Here is a 13,716-nt window from a genome sequence, read left to right on the forward strand (position 1 = left end):
GTTTGTCTACTGTAACACAGCTTACCTCTGTTATCCATAACTTTGCAAGTTTTTTGAATAAATCAGGCCAGGTTGATGTTATATTTTTGGATTTCAGTAAAGCATTTTATCTAGTTTCACACCGTAAGCTAATTCACAAACTTCATCTGATCGGTCTTCCAAACTTCATAATTAGCTGGGTGTCTTCATATCTGACTAACCGAACTCAAGTTGTTTGCATAGGTGATCATTTCTCTAAACCACTTCCAGTAACATCAGGAGTGCCTCAAGGTAGCGTACTTGGGCCGCTATTGTTTCTCATTTATATTAATGATATTAGCTATGCAATAGCTGACCCGGTTCAAATTCGGCTCTTTGCAGACGATTGCGTTCTTGTTCATGAGATTAACCATCTTTTTGACCAATTACTCCTTAACTCTAGCCTTAATAAAATTCAAGAACGGTGCAGTGAGTGGGATATGAAACTTAACACAGATAAAACGGTCTTCATGAAAATAACAAATAAGCGAATCACACGTTCATTTCAGTACAATCTTCCGTCTCATCCTTTAACTGAAGTCAGCGAATACAAATACCTTGGAGTCACTATAACTAATAAACTTAATTGGAACCGACATGTTTCTAACATATGCGCATCTTCATTTAAAAAGCTATCCCTTTTACGACACAAACTAAAGCAAGCTCCGCCTAATGTAAAGCTGTTAGCATACTCGTCAATCATAAGACCCAAGCTTGAATATGCCTCCACTTTTTGGGACCCGTACACAAAGCTCAACATTCACGCACTCGAAATGATCCAACGCAAAGCTGTTCGTTTTATTTTTTCCAAGTATCATGCAATGGATTCACCAACCGAACTAATGAAGCAACATAACATCCCAACACTCGAATTACGAAGAAAGATTCAAAGACTCAAACTTCTGTTCTTGCTGAAACAAAATAAATTGTTAATGAACTCCTGGCCTTACCTGAAACCGTTAAACATCCGTCTGACAAGAAATTGTCACAAACATCAATTAACTCCATACAATTCTAGAGTAAATGCTTTTAAATATTTCTTTTTTCCTCGTACTATAGAAGACTGGAACCGACTGCCACCTCACCTACTAAATAGCATCGACTCGATTGACCTAATTGAGTCTTGACTACCTTGACTAACCTGTTATTGTGTTGCTGCTTTAAATATTTGTGTGTGTTTTAAATAACAAAAAAAAAATTCCCTTGTACTGCCGATTTCACTGACGTTTTTCATTTCATTATTGTACAAAATGCTCGATTTTTCTACCCCTGGCTGCCATGATTATTGTGTTCTAGCTGTGTATATTTTTTTCTTTATATATAATGTAATAATATTATTGTTGCCACTCCTGCTTGGGCCCACCAAAGGGCCTGCAGTATATTGTAAATAAATAAATAAAATAAATAAAGAGAGGCTTCTATCCATACATGGTTTTCCGCATAATATGTGGTAACTTACGAGCGTGTTGAAATAAGTATGTGTGAAATACCAGAGGAACAAATAAGGGATGACTGATTACGAGAGTAGCAATGAGCATACACGCGGACGACAATCCGCAAGGGTTGATGCAGACTGAACAATTATTGCCGTCGAGGGATACCTTCAACTTCGCAGTTTAAAAGTATCCCAGTTTTTGTTGTGCGACAGTCGGACACCTAATAACTTTCTATGTCGATCCAAGATGTTGAAAGGAACATTAACAGATTCAACGCCTCTCTCGCCATAAATGCTTCTTTGAACGTGACGCGAGCGCTTGTATCAAGCAGGCGATTCTGCAGATATTGTCTGCCTTTAGGATATATTTCAAATTAGGACGACACCAGAACGCAAACAACAGAGTCTGGAACGCACTAAATGAAAAAAAAAATGCTTTATATCCCACCTATAACCAGATATCCTAAATCTAAAGTTTGCAAAGGGGGGGGGGGGGGGGGAGGCGGAGAAAGAGGGGAAGTTTGTATGAGGTTACTGGACCACAAATCATGACCGGATCAGCAGGCGCTGCAAATATAGGAAGCATTTTTTAGACAGTGCAATCCACTGGGGCTCTTGGAAATCTTAGCAAGACACTTTACTCTTATGCCATCCCAGGTAGCACAGAATGTGGGGCCCCAGTAGGTCCGATGTAGGCAAGTGGGGCTGGGGCAACCGTCATAAAACCTGCATCGGTCCCCGATGGGGCAAATGTGGGCAAGCCCCATTTGGGCTTGCCCCTGCTCCTCCTGCATGGGTCCCATAGCGGCGTTTCTTGGGCTAATGCAGAGCACATTCTTGCATCCAGACCACAAGGGTCCCTTGCCGGATATTTGAGGGCAATCCAACCTAAATGTGGGCTTTTTATGGGAAAGCCCTCATAGATCCGAAGTGAGGCCGCCCCCATTAAATCTTTGTGGGACCAACATCGGCCGTAGTGGGGCAAGAAAACGCACATACCCACATGCTGCCCAAATCGGCCCCTTGTAGGTTACTTGAGGGCAGGTGAAATATGAATAAGGGCTCAATTTGGGCAAGCCCTCGTGAGGCCCAAATGAGGCAGCCTTAGCTAAATAACCGCTTTAGGTCCCACATAGGCTGTAATGGGGCTGGAAGGCGGGCGTGCCCGCATGGTACCAAAATAGGTCCTTTGTGGGGGCGTTGAAGGCCCGTGCAACAGCAGGTGGGCTCTAGGTTCAAAAACAACGTCCAGCCCAATTGGGGCTGCCCACATAAAACTGCTTTATATCCCACATGGGCCGTAATGGGGCTGGAAGGTGGGAGGGCCCGCATGATACCAAAATTGGTCCCTTGTGGGGAATTTCAAGGCACGTGCAATAGCAAGTGGGCTTTAGGTTCAAAACCAACACCCAGCCCAATTGGGGCTGCCCACACAAAACCGTTGTAGGTCCCACATCGGCCGTAATGGGGCTAGAAGGCGTGCGTGCAATTGCGTAATCATTGTTTCCAACTTTTATTTGCATTAGATGTTGCCCTAAATTACTGTTATAGATGATTTGTATAACAGTTGTGGCCATGTTTAGTCGATTAGAAATTTACATGGCTTTAGTTCTCGCGCTCGTGCAAATTGCGCTACATATACTAAAACAAACTGATTGCTAACTGTTGCCTCTTATGTGGTTGCTTTGGACAGCCTGCAACTCGCAGTACAATATTACTGTTCAGAACACACATCTCCATAGCCTGAACTAGATGTACATGAAGTCATTTCGGCTAGATGAATGTTATGAATTATTGTAAAAGTTAATATTGTGGCTGTTTAGAAAGTGCAGACATGTATAAAGTAATTACTTAATTATGTGCCTAAATATTGATTGGGAAAACTTGGACTAGGGCTTTCCATCAATTTCCTACGTCGGACCCCTATGAGAATAATGTGGGCAAGCCCAAGTGTGGCTAGCGCTATAGAACCCGCATTGGTCCTATGTCATTTTCTGAGGGGCTAACTGAAATAAAAAAAAATGTTCCTCCAAAGCGGCTGCCCAAATCGGTCCAAAGTAGGACCATCGCGGGGAGTTGGCGGGATGTGCCCTTTTAACAATGCCGGAAAAATGTGGGCAGCCCCGCAAGGGCTGCCTGCATCGGCCCCTAGTGGGGCCAATTGGGGCTTTGTCGACAGCCCGCTTCGGGCCTACGTCGGCCCCTCTTGCAGCACCCACATTGAGCCCACCGGGGCTGTCCTGCATTGCCTACATCGGGCCCACCGGGGTCCACCCTTCATAGCCCACTTTGTGCTACCTGGGATGCAGATGCGCTCTTGCAGCTGGGTTCGAGTAGTGCTTTCCCTTTGTGTCGCTTCTGCCAACATCGGGCGCGTATATCACACGAATTGTCAATCCAGTCAGCCAGCTGAAACCAAGCCAAATGACGGAAATTGATGGTAAACTATGCAAATGCCGAGATAACCATGCTAGACCACGATAACTCTTTACTGACAAAATATAAAGCGCCCCGTCATTTTTTCTTCGTAGTTATTTTCGCAAAACAACTACGCTCCAAAATGAATATTTGCAATGCAGGCGCATAGAGCAAGCCACTGAGGGCGAAGTACAGAAACTGAGTGAAGGGGTGTTCAGATATAGTATATGGTGTTTCAGCGAACATTTACAAACATTCTTGCATAGGGTGAGTTCAAAATAGAAAAAAAAATGAAAAAATACCCTTTAGCTACCGTTGACGCAGTTGACGTTGACAAAACTCTTCCAGCTATGCAACTAATAAATAAAACTAAGTAATAAACGTTTTTTTAACTCAGGCGTTTAGTCCCAATGCAGTTGAAAAAAACTGCAGAAAATTTTCTGTAGCCACGACAGAATTTCTGTGCGGTTTTTGACAGGAAACCTGTTGCGACAACAAAATTTTCTGTAGCAACATCAGAAATTTATTTTGTTACATCAGAAACGTCCTACAGAACTACAGGCAATAGACATATGCTACTACAGAACTGCAGAAAAGTACTACAGAACTTCAGACAAATCTGACGTCTACGACGGAACTACAGAATATTTTGTCGTCTTTCTGACACGGTTCTGTAGTTTTGCTTCGACTGGGGCTGCTTATGAAGCAGCTTAGACAAGTCGGTGCAATATTACTTTTTTGTAACAAAGTAAGCTCGTTATCCTTGCAAAAAGAGGGGAATTCCTACGCTTTTCTTGTACAAACTAGAAGCTACCCCACCGGTGTGGCGGATTGGTTTGTGCGCTCGACTACTATGCCCAAGGACGCCGGATCAAATTCAGGCATCAGCGGTCGCTTTTTGGTCGAGGAAAAGAGCTAGGCGTCCGTGTGTTGTTAGATATCAGTGCACGTTAAAGAACCCCAGGTGGACTAAATTTCTGGAGCTCTCCACGCGTCTCTCATAGCCTGACCTGGTTTAGGACGTTATACCCCTAAACCAAACACGATTCCGAAACTCAGTGCATGCGGACCGCAGAATACGTTCGCTGGTGGCGTGGGCAGTGGCTATGGCGCTCAGTTCGAACCGGCATTGCGCCACGTCATCTACATTCTTTGGCTTCGCACCTGGTTGTAAGGGATAGGGCAGTCATTTTCAGCTACGTGATCGTAATTTCTGACTACCACGGAGAGAAATAAAGTGCATGACACGTCGAAGTAAAGAAGACACTTAGAACATGATGCCCTACAATCAACACACCATCAGGGAATACTTTGCCTGTGTACCAAGCTCCCTGCATCTATAATGTGCTTCGTTTCTGTTTCGTGCCAAAATAGCTTCGGCTTTCTTCACGCTGCTGGGTTTTCTTAAAATGGGTTTTTATTTGTTTTAAAAACTGTTGCTGCATTTTTTTAAAAACTGTTGTTGCATTGTTTTGCATACGGCTTCAATCTCCCTATTGGGACCAACCTCCCGACTGCGATAATTGAAACGTAATTTAAAGCTGTCAAGTTAAATAGTGTTTTATTAATAGAAGTGTTTTTCAGCAAGTAATTGTGTCCTCCGTCGCGTCTGACATATTGGCATTGTGAAAAAATTTTTTCTCTTTAAACTCACTATTTTAGGAATTCTCGAAACTTGGCTGAAACAGACGGTATAAAAATGCACCACTAAACGAACTTGCAAGAAAAGGTTTTAGGAAGTGACATATAATACACCGGCATAGAAAAATATACCACGATTGGTATTTGGAGTTCTAAATCGGTTCTGGCTCATACGAATAATTTCATTTGTTTCATTTGTTTGAAATGCATGTCTGTAGGCAACCTCCATATAAACAAACATAAAGAGAAACTTATTGCAACAAAATAATAATCGAAATATCTCACTTGTGATATTCATTTTATTTTTTGAAAAGACTGCTATCTAGATTTCTACAAGACACATTTCTAGCCTCGAATTGACCAGTATTACAGTGCCGATATAATGCTTCTCTGCGCACTTTTGTATCGAGGGTCCCACAATATTGCGGCACAATGTTATATTTTACAGTTATATTTTGTCTGAAATTCTTGAGCTTTAGATAATCTTTGAGGTTCGCTGCAAGTGTTCTTGGACAAAAGAATAGCATCACTGAGGCAAACTAAACTTGGACAAATACCGCTAACCATAAGCGCAAGGAACGATACCACGAAAGGAGATAAACAAATGATGCCTTTAAATGGAATATTAATCCACAAATGATAACCGATATATCTCGGCCTCACTTTGAACACGTAAAAGACCAGACAAATCAGAACGCGTACACGTGAGTGACAGTGCGGCGAAAAATCTATTCAACTCTTGTGATGTCCGAGACTGAAGTGGCCTCCTCGGTCTCGGAAAAGCAGTGTGAAGCCTTTGAAGAGAACACAGTGATTTTTTTTTGATGGTATCCTCGAGGTTTTCCGCTCTGCGGTTTGCAATAGAGAGAGATCTTCTGCTCGTTCGAATCTTTTAACGGAAAATATTTCGTATTATCGTCTGACCACTCAACGTTAACCTAGAGTACCTCTGACCGCTGCCAACAAATGCATCCGGTTAAAGAAACTTACGTTCAATGAATAGAACCGAGCTTTTGTGAATAAGTATACCTCCATAATGTGGCTGAGTATCTTCTATCTGAATCCACGGTTAAGGGGGGAAATATTAAAAGCCATTGTCGGCAGCAAACACCAGAAAAGACGAACAGTCCTGATAACCACCGTGCACTTAGATTTTACGATTTTCCTAAAGCTTCAGAAGCTGCGCTGGCCGTTGAACAGAAGAGAATGATGACAGCAGTCGATGAGGCAAGAAGGGACGAAAGGTTTGCGTGGGTTACACCGAGGTACTATTTCGTTTATTTCCCCATTCTTTTGCCTTAAGGGTCAAAGAGAGCAATACATGGGTGAAAGAGAAGGGGGGGGGGGGGGGGGGGGTGATACAATTTCCAGAGCATGGGCCCCGATTCTTCTGCGTTAGTGCATAATTAAAAAAAATCAAAAACGAGCCGAGTGTTACATATCCGCTTACGATCACGGTGTACCAAGTAATACAACATTCACAATAAAAATAAAATGTCTATTTATATTTTTAATTTACCAGCTGCTACCAATTTCTTAATTAGTTCAGTTAACGCTTCAGAATTTGCCGTGGCGGCAATCTATTTGTGTACCTAATTCGATTTGTGGATGCCTCTGTGCAAAATTGAAAAACGATTCTGTAATTTGAGCTCTGGTTAAACCTGGATAGAAGCGGAAGCTCCTTTCGACTGGCTACGCCAATGGCCGAACATGTGGCTAAACACAGGGTTAAGCAGTGGTTTATTTTGTGGTTTCGTGAAGCTTCCACGCCAAAGTTATGGGGGACACTTAAGCAGCTTCGACTTTAATTGTATGATGCGATAGCGTAGGCTACCAACCCACACATAAGCTCGGCTGTAACCAAGCCATATGAACGTGGGTGCGTGGCCTAGAGATAATGTGAATGGAAGGGTCCTGACAGTCTGGTTTTGATATCGCTCTTCCATATGAAAAGATATAGTCTCGAGTTGGCAACTCCTGCCAGAGGTAATGTCTGACAACCCCCCGTCCAGTTAGTGCTCGGCCATTTCAGCTTCCAACTACCGCGTCAAACGGCCTGGCTCGTGGTTATGACCCGGTGCTCTTTCCTAACTTCTTATATTTCCTGCTTATGACGTTAATCATAACGTCAGGGCACGTACGATCCCTAAACTTGTTAACGTAGTCCCACTCATTGTTCCACCCTTGTTCAGTTCCCCGTGCCGCAAATCTAGTAGGTGATCTTTGACCTTTCGGTTAACCTTTGATCTATCACATGGTGAACAATATTTGCATCTATGGCCTACGTGACTTGGCTTTAAGACTCGACATTGGCGTAGTGAAGCTTCCGCTTCAAAAATAAACGTGATTGCGTGATAAGGATGATTGAACTTTAAATTATTTTCAATAAACTGACTATTGTGCTAAGACGGCGTAGTGAGTGGTGCTTTGTATGTAGTTGGGCACTAATATTGTCACGGACGAGCAAGGAGGAAGAATCGGGCACTGGCGCGGGCAGGAGCGCTCGCGCTAGTCCCGCAATATTTTCATTAAATGTCATCTCATTGTCATCGAACATCTCTTTGTACTCGGTTCTCCGGTGTTCACCGGCTTGCCGCCACCTAACAATATATCGCATACGAGAGCTCTATATGGGATATTTTGCATCTGCTCTCTGAAGGAAGAAAGTTAGGAATACGTTTAATTTCAGAGTGACTGGTGTCAGGTGAATCTCACCCATTTTACTGCCTTATTTCTACAGCTTCTAAAACCTTATTATTAACACCTATTTTATGGTTATTCCACGTGAATGAGGCATAGACTAATTAACAGCAAACTGATGGAGTGAATGCAGGAAGCTTTGTGCGCATGTTTCTTTTACGAAGTTAGTGTTTGATTTTTAAGGTTTAACGTCCCAAACCCGCTGAGGGTATGATCGATGCCTTAGTGGAGGGCTCCGGGAATTTCGGCTTCCTGGGGTTCTTTAACGAGCACCGACGTTGCACCGTACACGGGCGTCATGCCTTGCACCTCCCCCGAAAAGGGGACGCCGCGGCCGGGATTCATTTTCACATCCTTGAGCTCAGCCGCTGAGCGCCGTAACCACTGTTGCAGTTACACCGCAAGACCACGGGACGATTTTCTATTTGGCACGCACCGAAATACGACTGCTACGGCTGGCATCAAACCACCAGCCTTGTGACCAGCAGCCGATCATCTAATCCATTCAGCCACTACAACGTATAATTTCAAATGCAGTATCGGCGCTGACCTGCGGTTAACATTCATGAGTTGGTCAAAAGCAGCTACAGCTGCGAAAATGCGCACAAATCAGAAACAAAACTGTCCTGGGAAAGTTTACGGCAAGACGCGTTCAATCGTTTGCCAAGTACACAAAGTTTCAGAATGGCTTATTTTTAATTCCTGACCACCGATGACCACCTCTAACCTACACGCGACCGTGCCTAGCAGAAAGAACAAAGTAGGCAATTTTTTTTTTATTTGAGGATGCGTGAAGTGGCAGCATGGATTAGTCTAATCAGGGTCAGCAGCTATTCGGAGGGGTTCCTTTCAAATTTCGTAATTTATCTGCAAGCGCTTTGTGTGGTTGGTTGGTTTCTGTAATTGCCTATTAAAATTTTTGCGGTTTTCTCAATACCGATGCGACACTTAGGCCGCTTCGCGATCCCGTTGATGGAAAACTTGCCCCGGGGTAAAAAGAAAGTTCCGTTGTACTGCCACTTTTTTTTGCAGATTAGCGAGGGGGAAAAAGGCGAAAAATATCATTCTGTACTTTCTCAGCATCTCAAACAGAAGGAAGTTATGTGTGCATCGTATAACTTCGGTGTATAAGACTCGTTTTTTTTTTTTTTTTTTTTTTTTTGCAGAAAGTTTGCTTATTTCTGATGTGACAAGGACAACGGTATGTTTTATATGAGGTTTTGTTTTCATTTTGTGCAACGTTCTTTTAAAATGTTTTACAATGTTTTTTTCCTTAAATACATGTATATGCTGAGGATACGCAGCGCACCAACGTTCGCTTCGCAGTTGCCGTGACGAAATGGTCCCGACAAGAAATTACACCCGGAAGAGTTTTCCTTAAGACTGCCACACAAAGATCTATGTTCTTTCGAGCTAACCACCTTTGGGAAATTTAATATATATCCCTCCTCCACGCTGACCTAATGTTAGAACCTTGCGAAAAGAATTACTTTGCCTACTTCCTCCTCTTCATTGGGTGGTACTAAAGTTCAAAATTTCCGCGCACGTTCGACTACTGAAATTGATATCATTCACAGTGCGTCCCGTACGCAGTGTACGGGACGCGTACCACGCACGCAGCTTCAACAAGCACAATAGAAGGCAGACGGGCGAGTGGACAGGCTGGGCACGGAAGCAGGGAAACAAGTACCGTCACAGCTGCCGGGCAGCAGTTGTTTCAGACGCAGCCGCTAGGTGCACATGCTCAAGAAAAAAAAAAATGTGAGGGAGATGTTTTGGGGGGAATCCGTGCAAGGAACAGTGCAATTTTATTCGTCTGAGGAACGCCAGCTTCGACTGCAGTAGATTAGTGGGTAAGTTTGAATTTGATGGACTATGCCTTTATGTTGTCCTCATATGACATGCTACCGTTATAAATGATATTTTTGAAAAGTTGCTGCGGCACTGGAAACATTTTTCTCACGCACAGCAGGAAAGGGACACACAAGGAACACGATTACACACAAAGGGGCTTGCTTTTTCCGCGCTTGCAGAAAACTGCACACTAATTAAATCTTATTTTCTGTCGGTACTATGCTGGCTCTTTATATTCGTTCGTTTTTGCTATGTCATATATTTTGCACTTATACATGCGCTAAAGCGACAATTGAATTATCCGCTGGCGGTTGCTGTCATTTGGGGCATTCAAATAAGATCCTCACATTCTCTGCGGGTGGCATGCATAGTTCAAATTTCTGATATATACATGTATGCATACATTTCACATATGTGCCCCAAACATTATGCTGTGTACATGGATTCTCTAAAACATCTCAGTACCTTTCAAGTAAATCGCAGACGTATTGGACGTGTTCTGATAGAAGACACTCAGATGGTGCTTTATATGGGCTTTCTTTTTGTAATAAGCGAACGTTTGCCACTGAAAAACACCTGCACACTGCATTAGATTATGCGGACCCAGAGAACGCAGAGAGCAGGTGGAAGCTAGAATATCGCATGTATTTCTTTTAGCAAAGTTAATAGAAAGGTATATTCTTTCTGCTAACGTTCATAGGACCTAAGTGTGTTTTGAAGTTTTGAAGAAAACAAATGCCGTGCTGTGCTATATCCCGCTAAAAGTGTGATAAACTAAATAATGTGTAAGCCCGTTGCTGGTTGTGCAAAGTTTACCTATTGGCCGCCGCACCAGCTAGTGATGGAAGAAAAGGAACACTTTCTTATATTATCCTGTATACTATTGGAATTGGTTCCTTACAGTCTACACTCTATCCTTCCTGCGCACTGCAGCTTTCTTTTTCACCTGTGAAGACGGTCTACAACCCTTAATTATGGAATAAAATTTACAGCACGAGGCTCAAGAACCCAAGTAAAGTTATTTTAAGTAATTTTAACCCAACTTGCTGTGACTTGGCTGGTACGAGAGTGAAGCTAGGGACATTTTCATTTCTACTCCTAAAATAGAATAGAGAGGCCAGAAGGTGGCTGCCACGGAAAGAGCCGAGACGCCAACCGTGCACGCAGGAGGTTCTGAAGCAAGCAGAGGAATGTGCAAACATAGCAATATTGCCAGGATCGCATCCCCCTGATACCCCCTTGGAGACGCCGTAGCAGTGGCGCACGGCTAGGCTTTCCCCGAAGGCTGACAATGTGGATTCCATAGCAACGTTCTCAGCCCAATAGCTGAATCAATGCAACAGCAGCCTTCGCCGATTTATGCGCTTTTCTGGAAACTTCAGCAGTGAATTTTTGGGTGTATGTGTGTGTGTGCGTGCTTGTGCGTGCGTGCGTGCGTGCGAGTGTGCGCGCGTGCGGGGAGGGGGGGGTGGTTGCGTTTGTAAGCGGGAAGAATCAGAGAGCCCTCGCGCGCTCATCCGTGCTTAAAGGGACACTGAAGACACCCACATATGCTGTCAAAATCTAATAAACGGCATTTCGTGACATTGTCCCCGCATATCCGGCAGCAAAAAATCGAAATATTGCTGAGATATTCCGATAGAAAGTTGAGTTTTTTTTTTGTTCCCGCCAGTCTAATTCAAGCTGGCTTTCTCCTACTACGTAGTAAGGTAGAATGACGCACACTATGACGCAAGAGGGAACTCCGTGATTTCTGGCACACGGAGAGCGGAGAATACTTCGCAGGTGCATGCCGAGCATAGAAGAAGAAGGGAGCGCCGCTGGCTGGGAGGGTAGCCTAGTCATAAAAAATATAATGGAAAGCATCATGGGAATTTAGCCGTCACGTGGCACGGCAAGCGGCAGACGGTAGCTGGTTTAGGTTGGCGTTTCGCACGCTCCGCTTTGGAGGAATGCCTTCGCTACGCGACGCCTACGCTAGAAATCTGAGGCGCACGCTGAGCGCAGACGATAGATGGAACATTGGACCTTTAGACGGGCCGGTGCCCTAGGAGCTGCCGCTGCCACAGTACACACGTGTATTTCGCGACGTGTGGGGCTCAGCGCACAAAGAACCAAAGTCCAGTTGTCCTTCGTGTTCTTGTGTTTCGCGCTTTGTCTTTCATGTTCTTTTGCTTCGCCTCCGTGCGCCGAGTCTCGCAAGCATGGGATCGCACCAACTAGCCCAGCAACAAAAGCTGTCAGATGAAATGTTCCGTGCCGGGATGCTAGACGAATATACCGCTCATGGATGTCGCTCCAACGGTGAGTATCTTGTTATGCGCACTCCTCGAGAAACGAGACGTTTGCTTGTTAGGGTATGTGCACGTATCGTGCGAGACGAAAATCGCCTGCTTCATTTATGAAACGCACACCTTCAAAATGCATGTACTGCTGCAGCCAGCATGCAATGTACGTTATTTCGAATCCGTAGTCTTCCTGACGAACCTGTGGTTGAAACACCTACCTGCGGTTCTCACCAGTGTGCATATAACTACGCGAGTAAAATGCAACATTTGTAAACAAAAAATTTATGTGTTACAACGAGACGCGCAACGTTCGGTAGTCCACTTCGGTCGGCTTTCCGCTGGGGCCATTCACAGTCACTACAGAATACCATGTACCCAGCTGCTTTTGAGTCTGGCTACTACGTTGGCTAAATTCCCAAGAATCATTGCGCGCAGGAGAGAGAAAGGAGCGGCGTCAGAGGAGGTTGGCTTGCGGTTTAGCTTGCGGAGGGTGGGCGCGCTCCCTTCTTGTTTTTTTCTTCCTCCATGGTGCCAAGTCATAATCTTCCTTGGATAAGCCCTTAGGGTAGGCGCATCTGCTGCTCCGAGCTCGTATTTCAGGCGCCGCAGGTCCAAAACGAAACTGTTAGAGCCCGCAACAAGTGCCTGAGCCGAAATATAACCGAAACTGAAGTGGGCGCCGTCACGTATATTTTTATATTGGCCTTGCAACATTTACGTAGTCGTTTCGCCGTCGTTTACGTGTGATACAAGCATGTCATCATGTTCGAGACAAATCCTACTACCGCATTCAAACGGGCAGCGTAATTCGCATTTGTCAGCATCCGGGATCCCTTGCGCGTCACGTGATTTCTAGTTGCGAGTCTCGGCCGTTTCGGCTGTGGCGGAGATACCTGTATTTCTGCTCTTCCTCTTTACTGCATTATAACAGCTCTGTTTTCAGTAAGAGTGGGTTTTTTGTAATGAGGAATTGGAATTTTATTGATGCAAGCCCACTTTGATTTTCTCTTTAGTATCCCTTTAAGTAGCACATTCATGCACCCTTTCGGTCATGCCCTTCATGCCGATGCAAGAACTATAAAGCCACTAGGGTAGTCTTTGAGGCGTAGTGATAAAAAGGCAAACCAGTATTTGATACTCACCCGAATATTTCGTCCACAACTGGCCAGAGAAAGAGTGAAGTGGGAAAGCTAACACCTTATGTAAAGCAACAAACTGAATTTCGCCTTTGCAATGCCATTGCAGGTTTTGGCCATCAAGAAAATTTACCGGCCGCAGCCGCTTGTTCTGCGAAGGTCTCGCTTAATATTGTTTTTTTTTTCTACGTATATACAGTTACCTCGTGTCGCTTTTAAAAAGTTG

Source organism: Amblyomma maculatum, chromosome 2, assembly GCF_055883805.1.
Source record: "Amblyomma maculatum isolate TAMU_Amacu chromosome 2, ASM5588380v1, whole genome shotgun sequence".
NCBI classification, from domain to species: Eukaryota; Metazoa; Arthropoda; class Arachnida; order Ixodida; family Ixodidae; genus Amblyomma; species Amblyomma maculatum.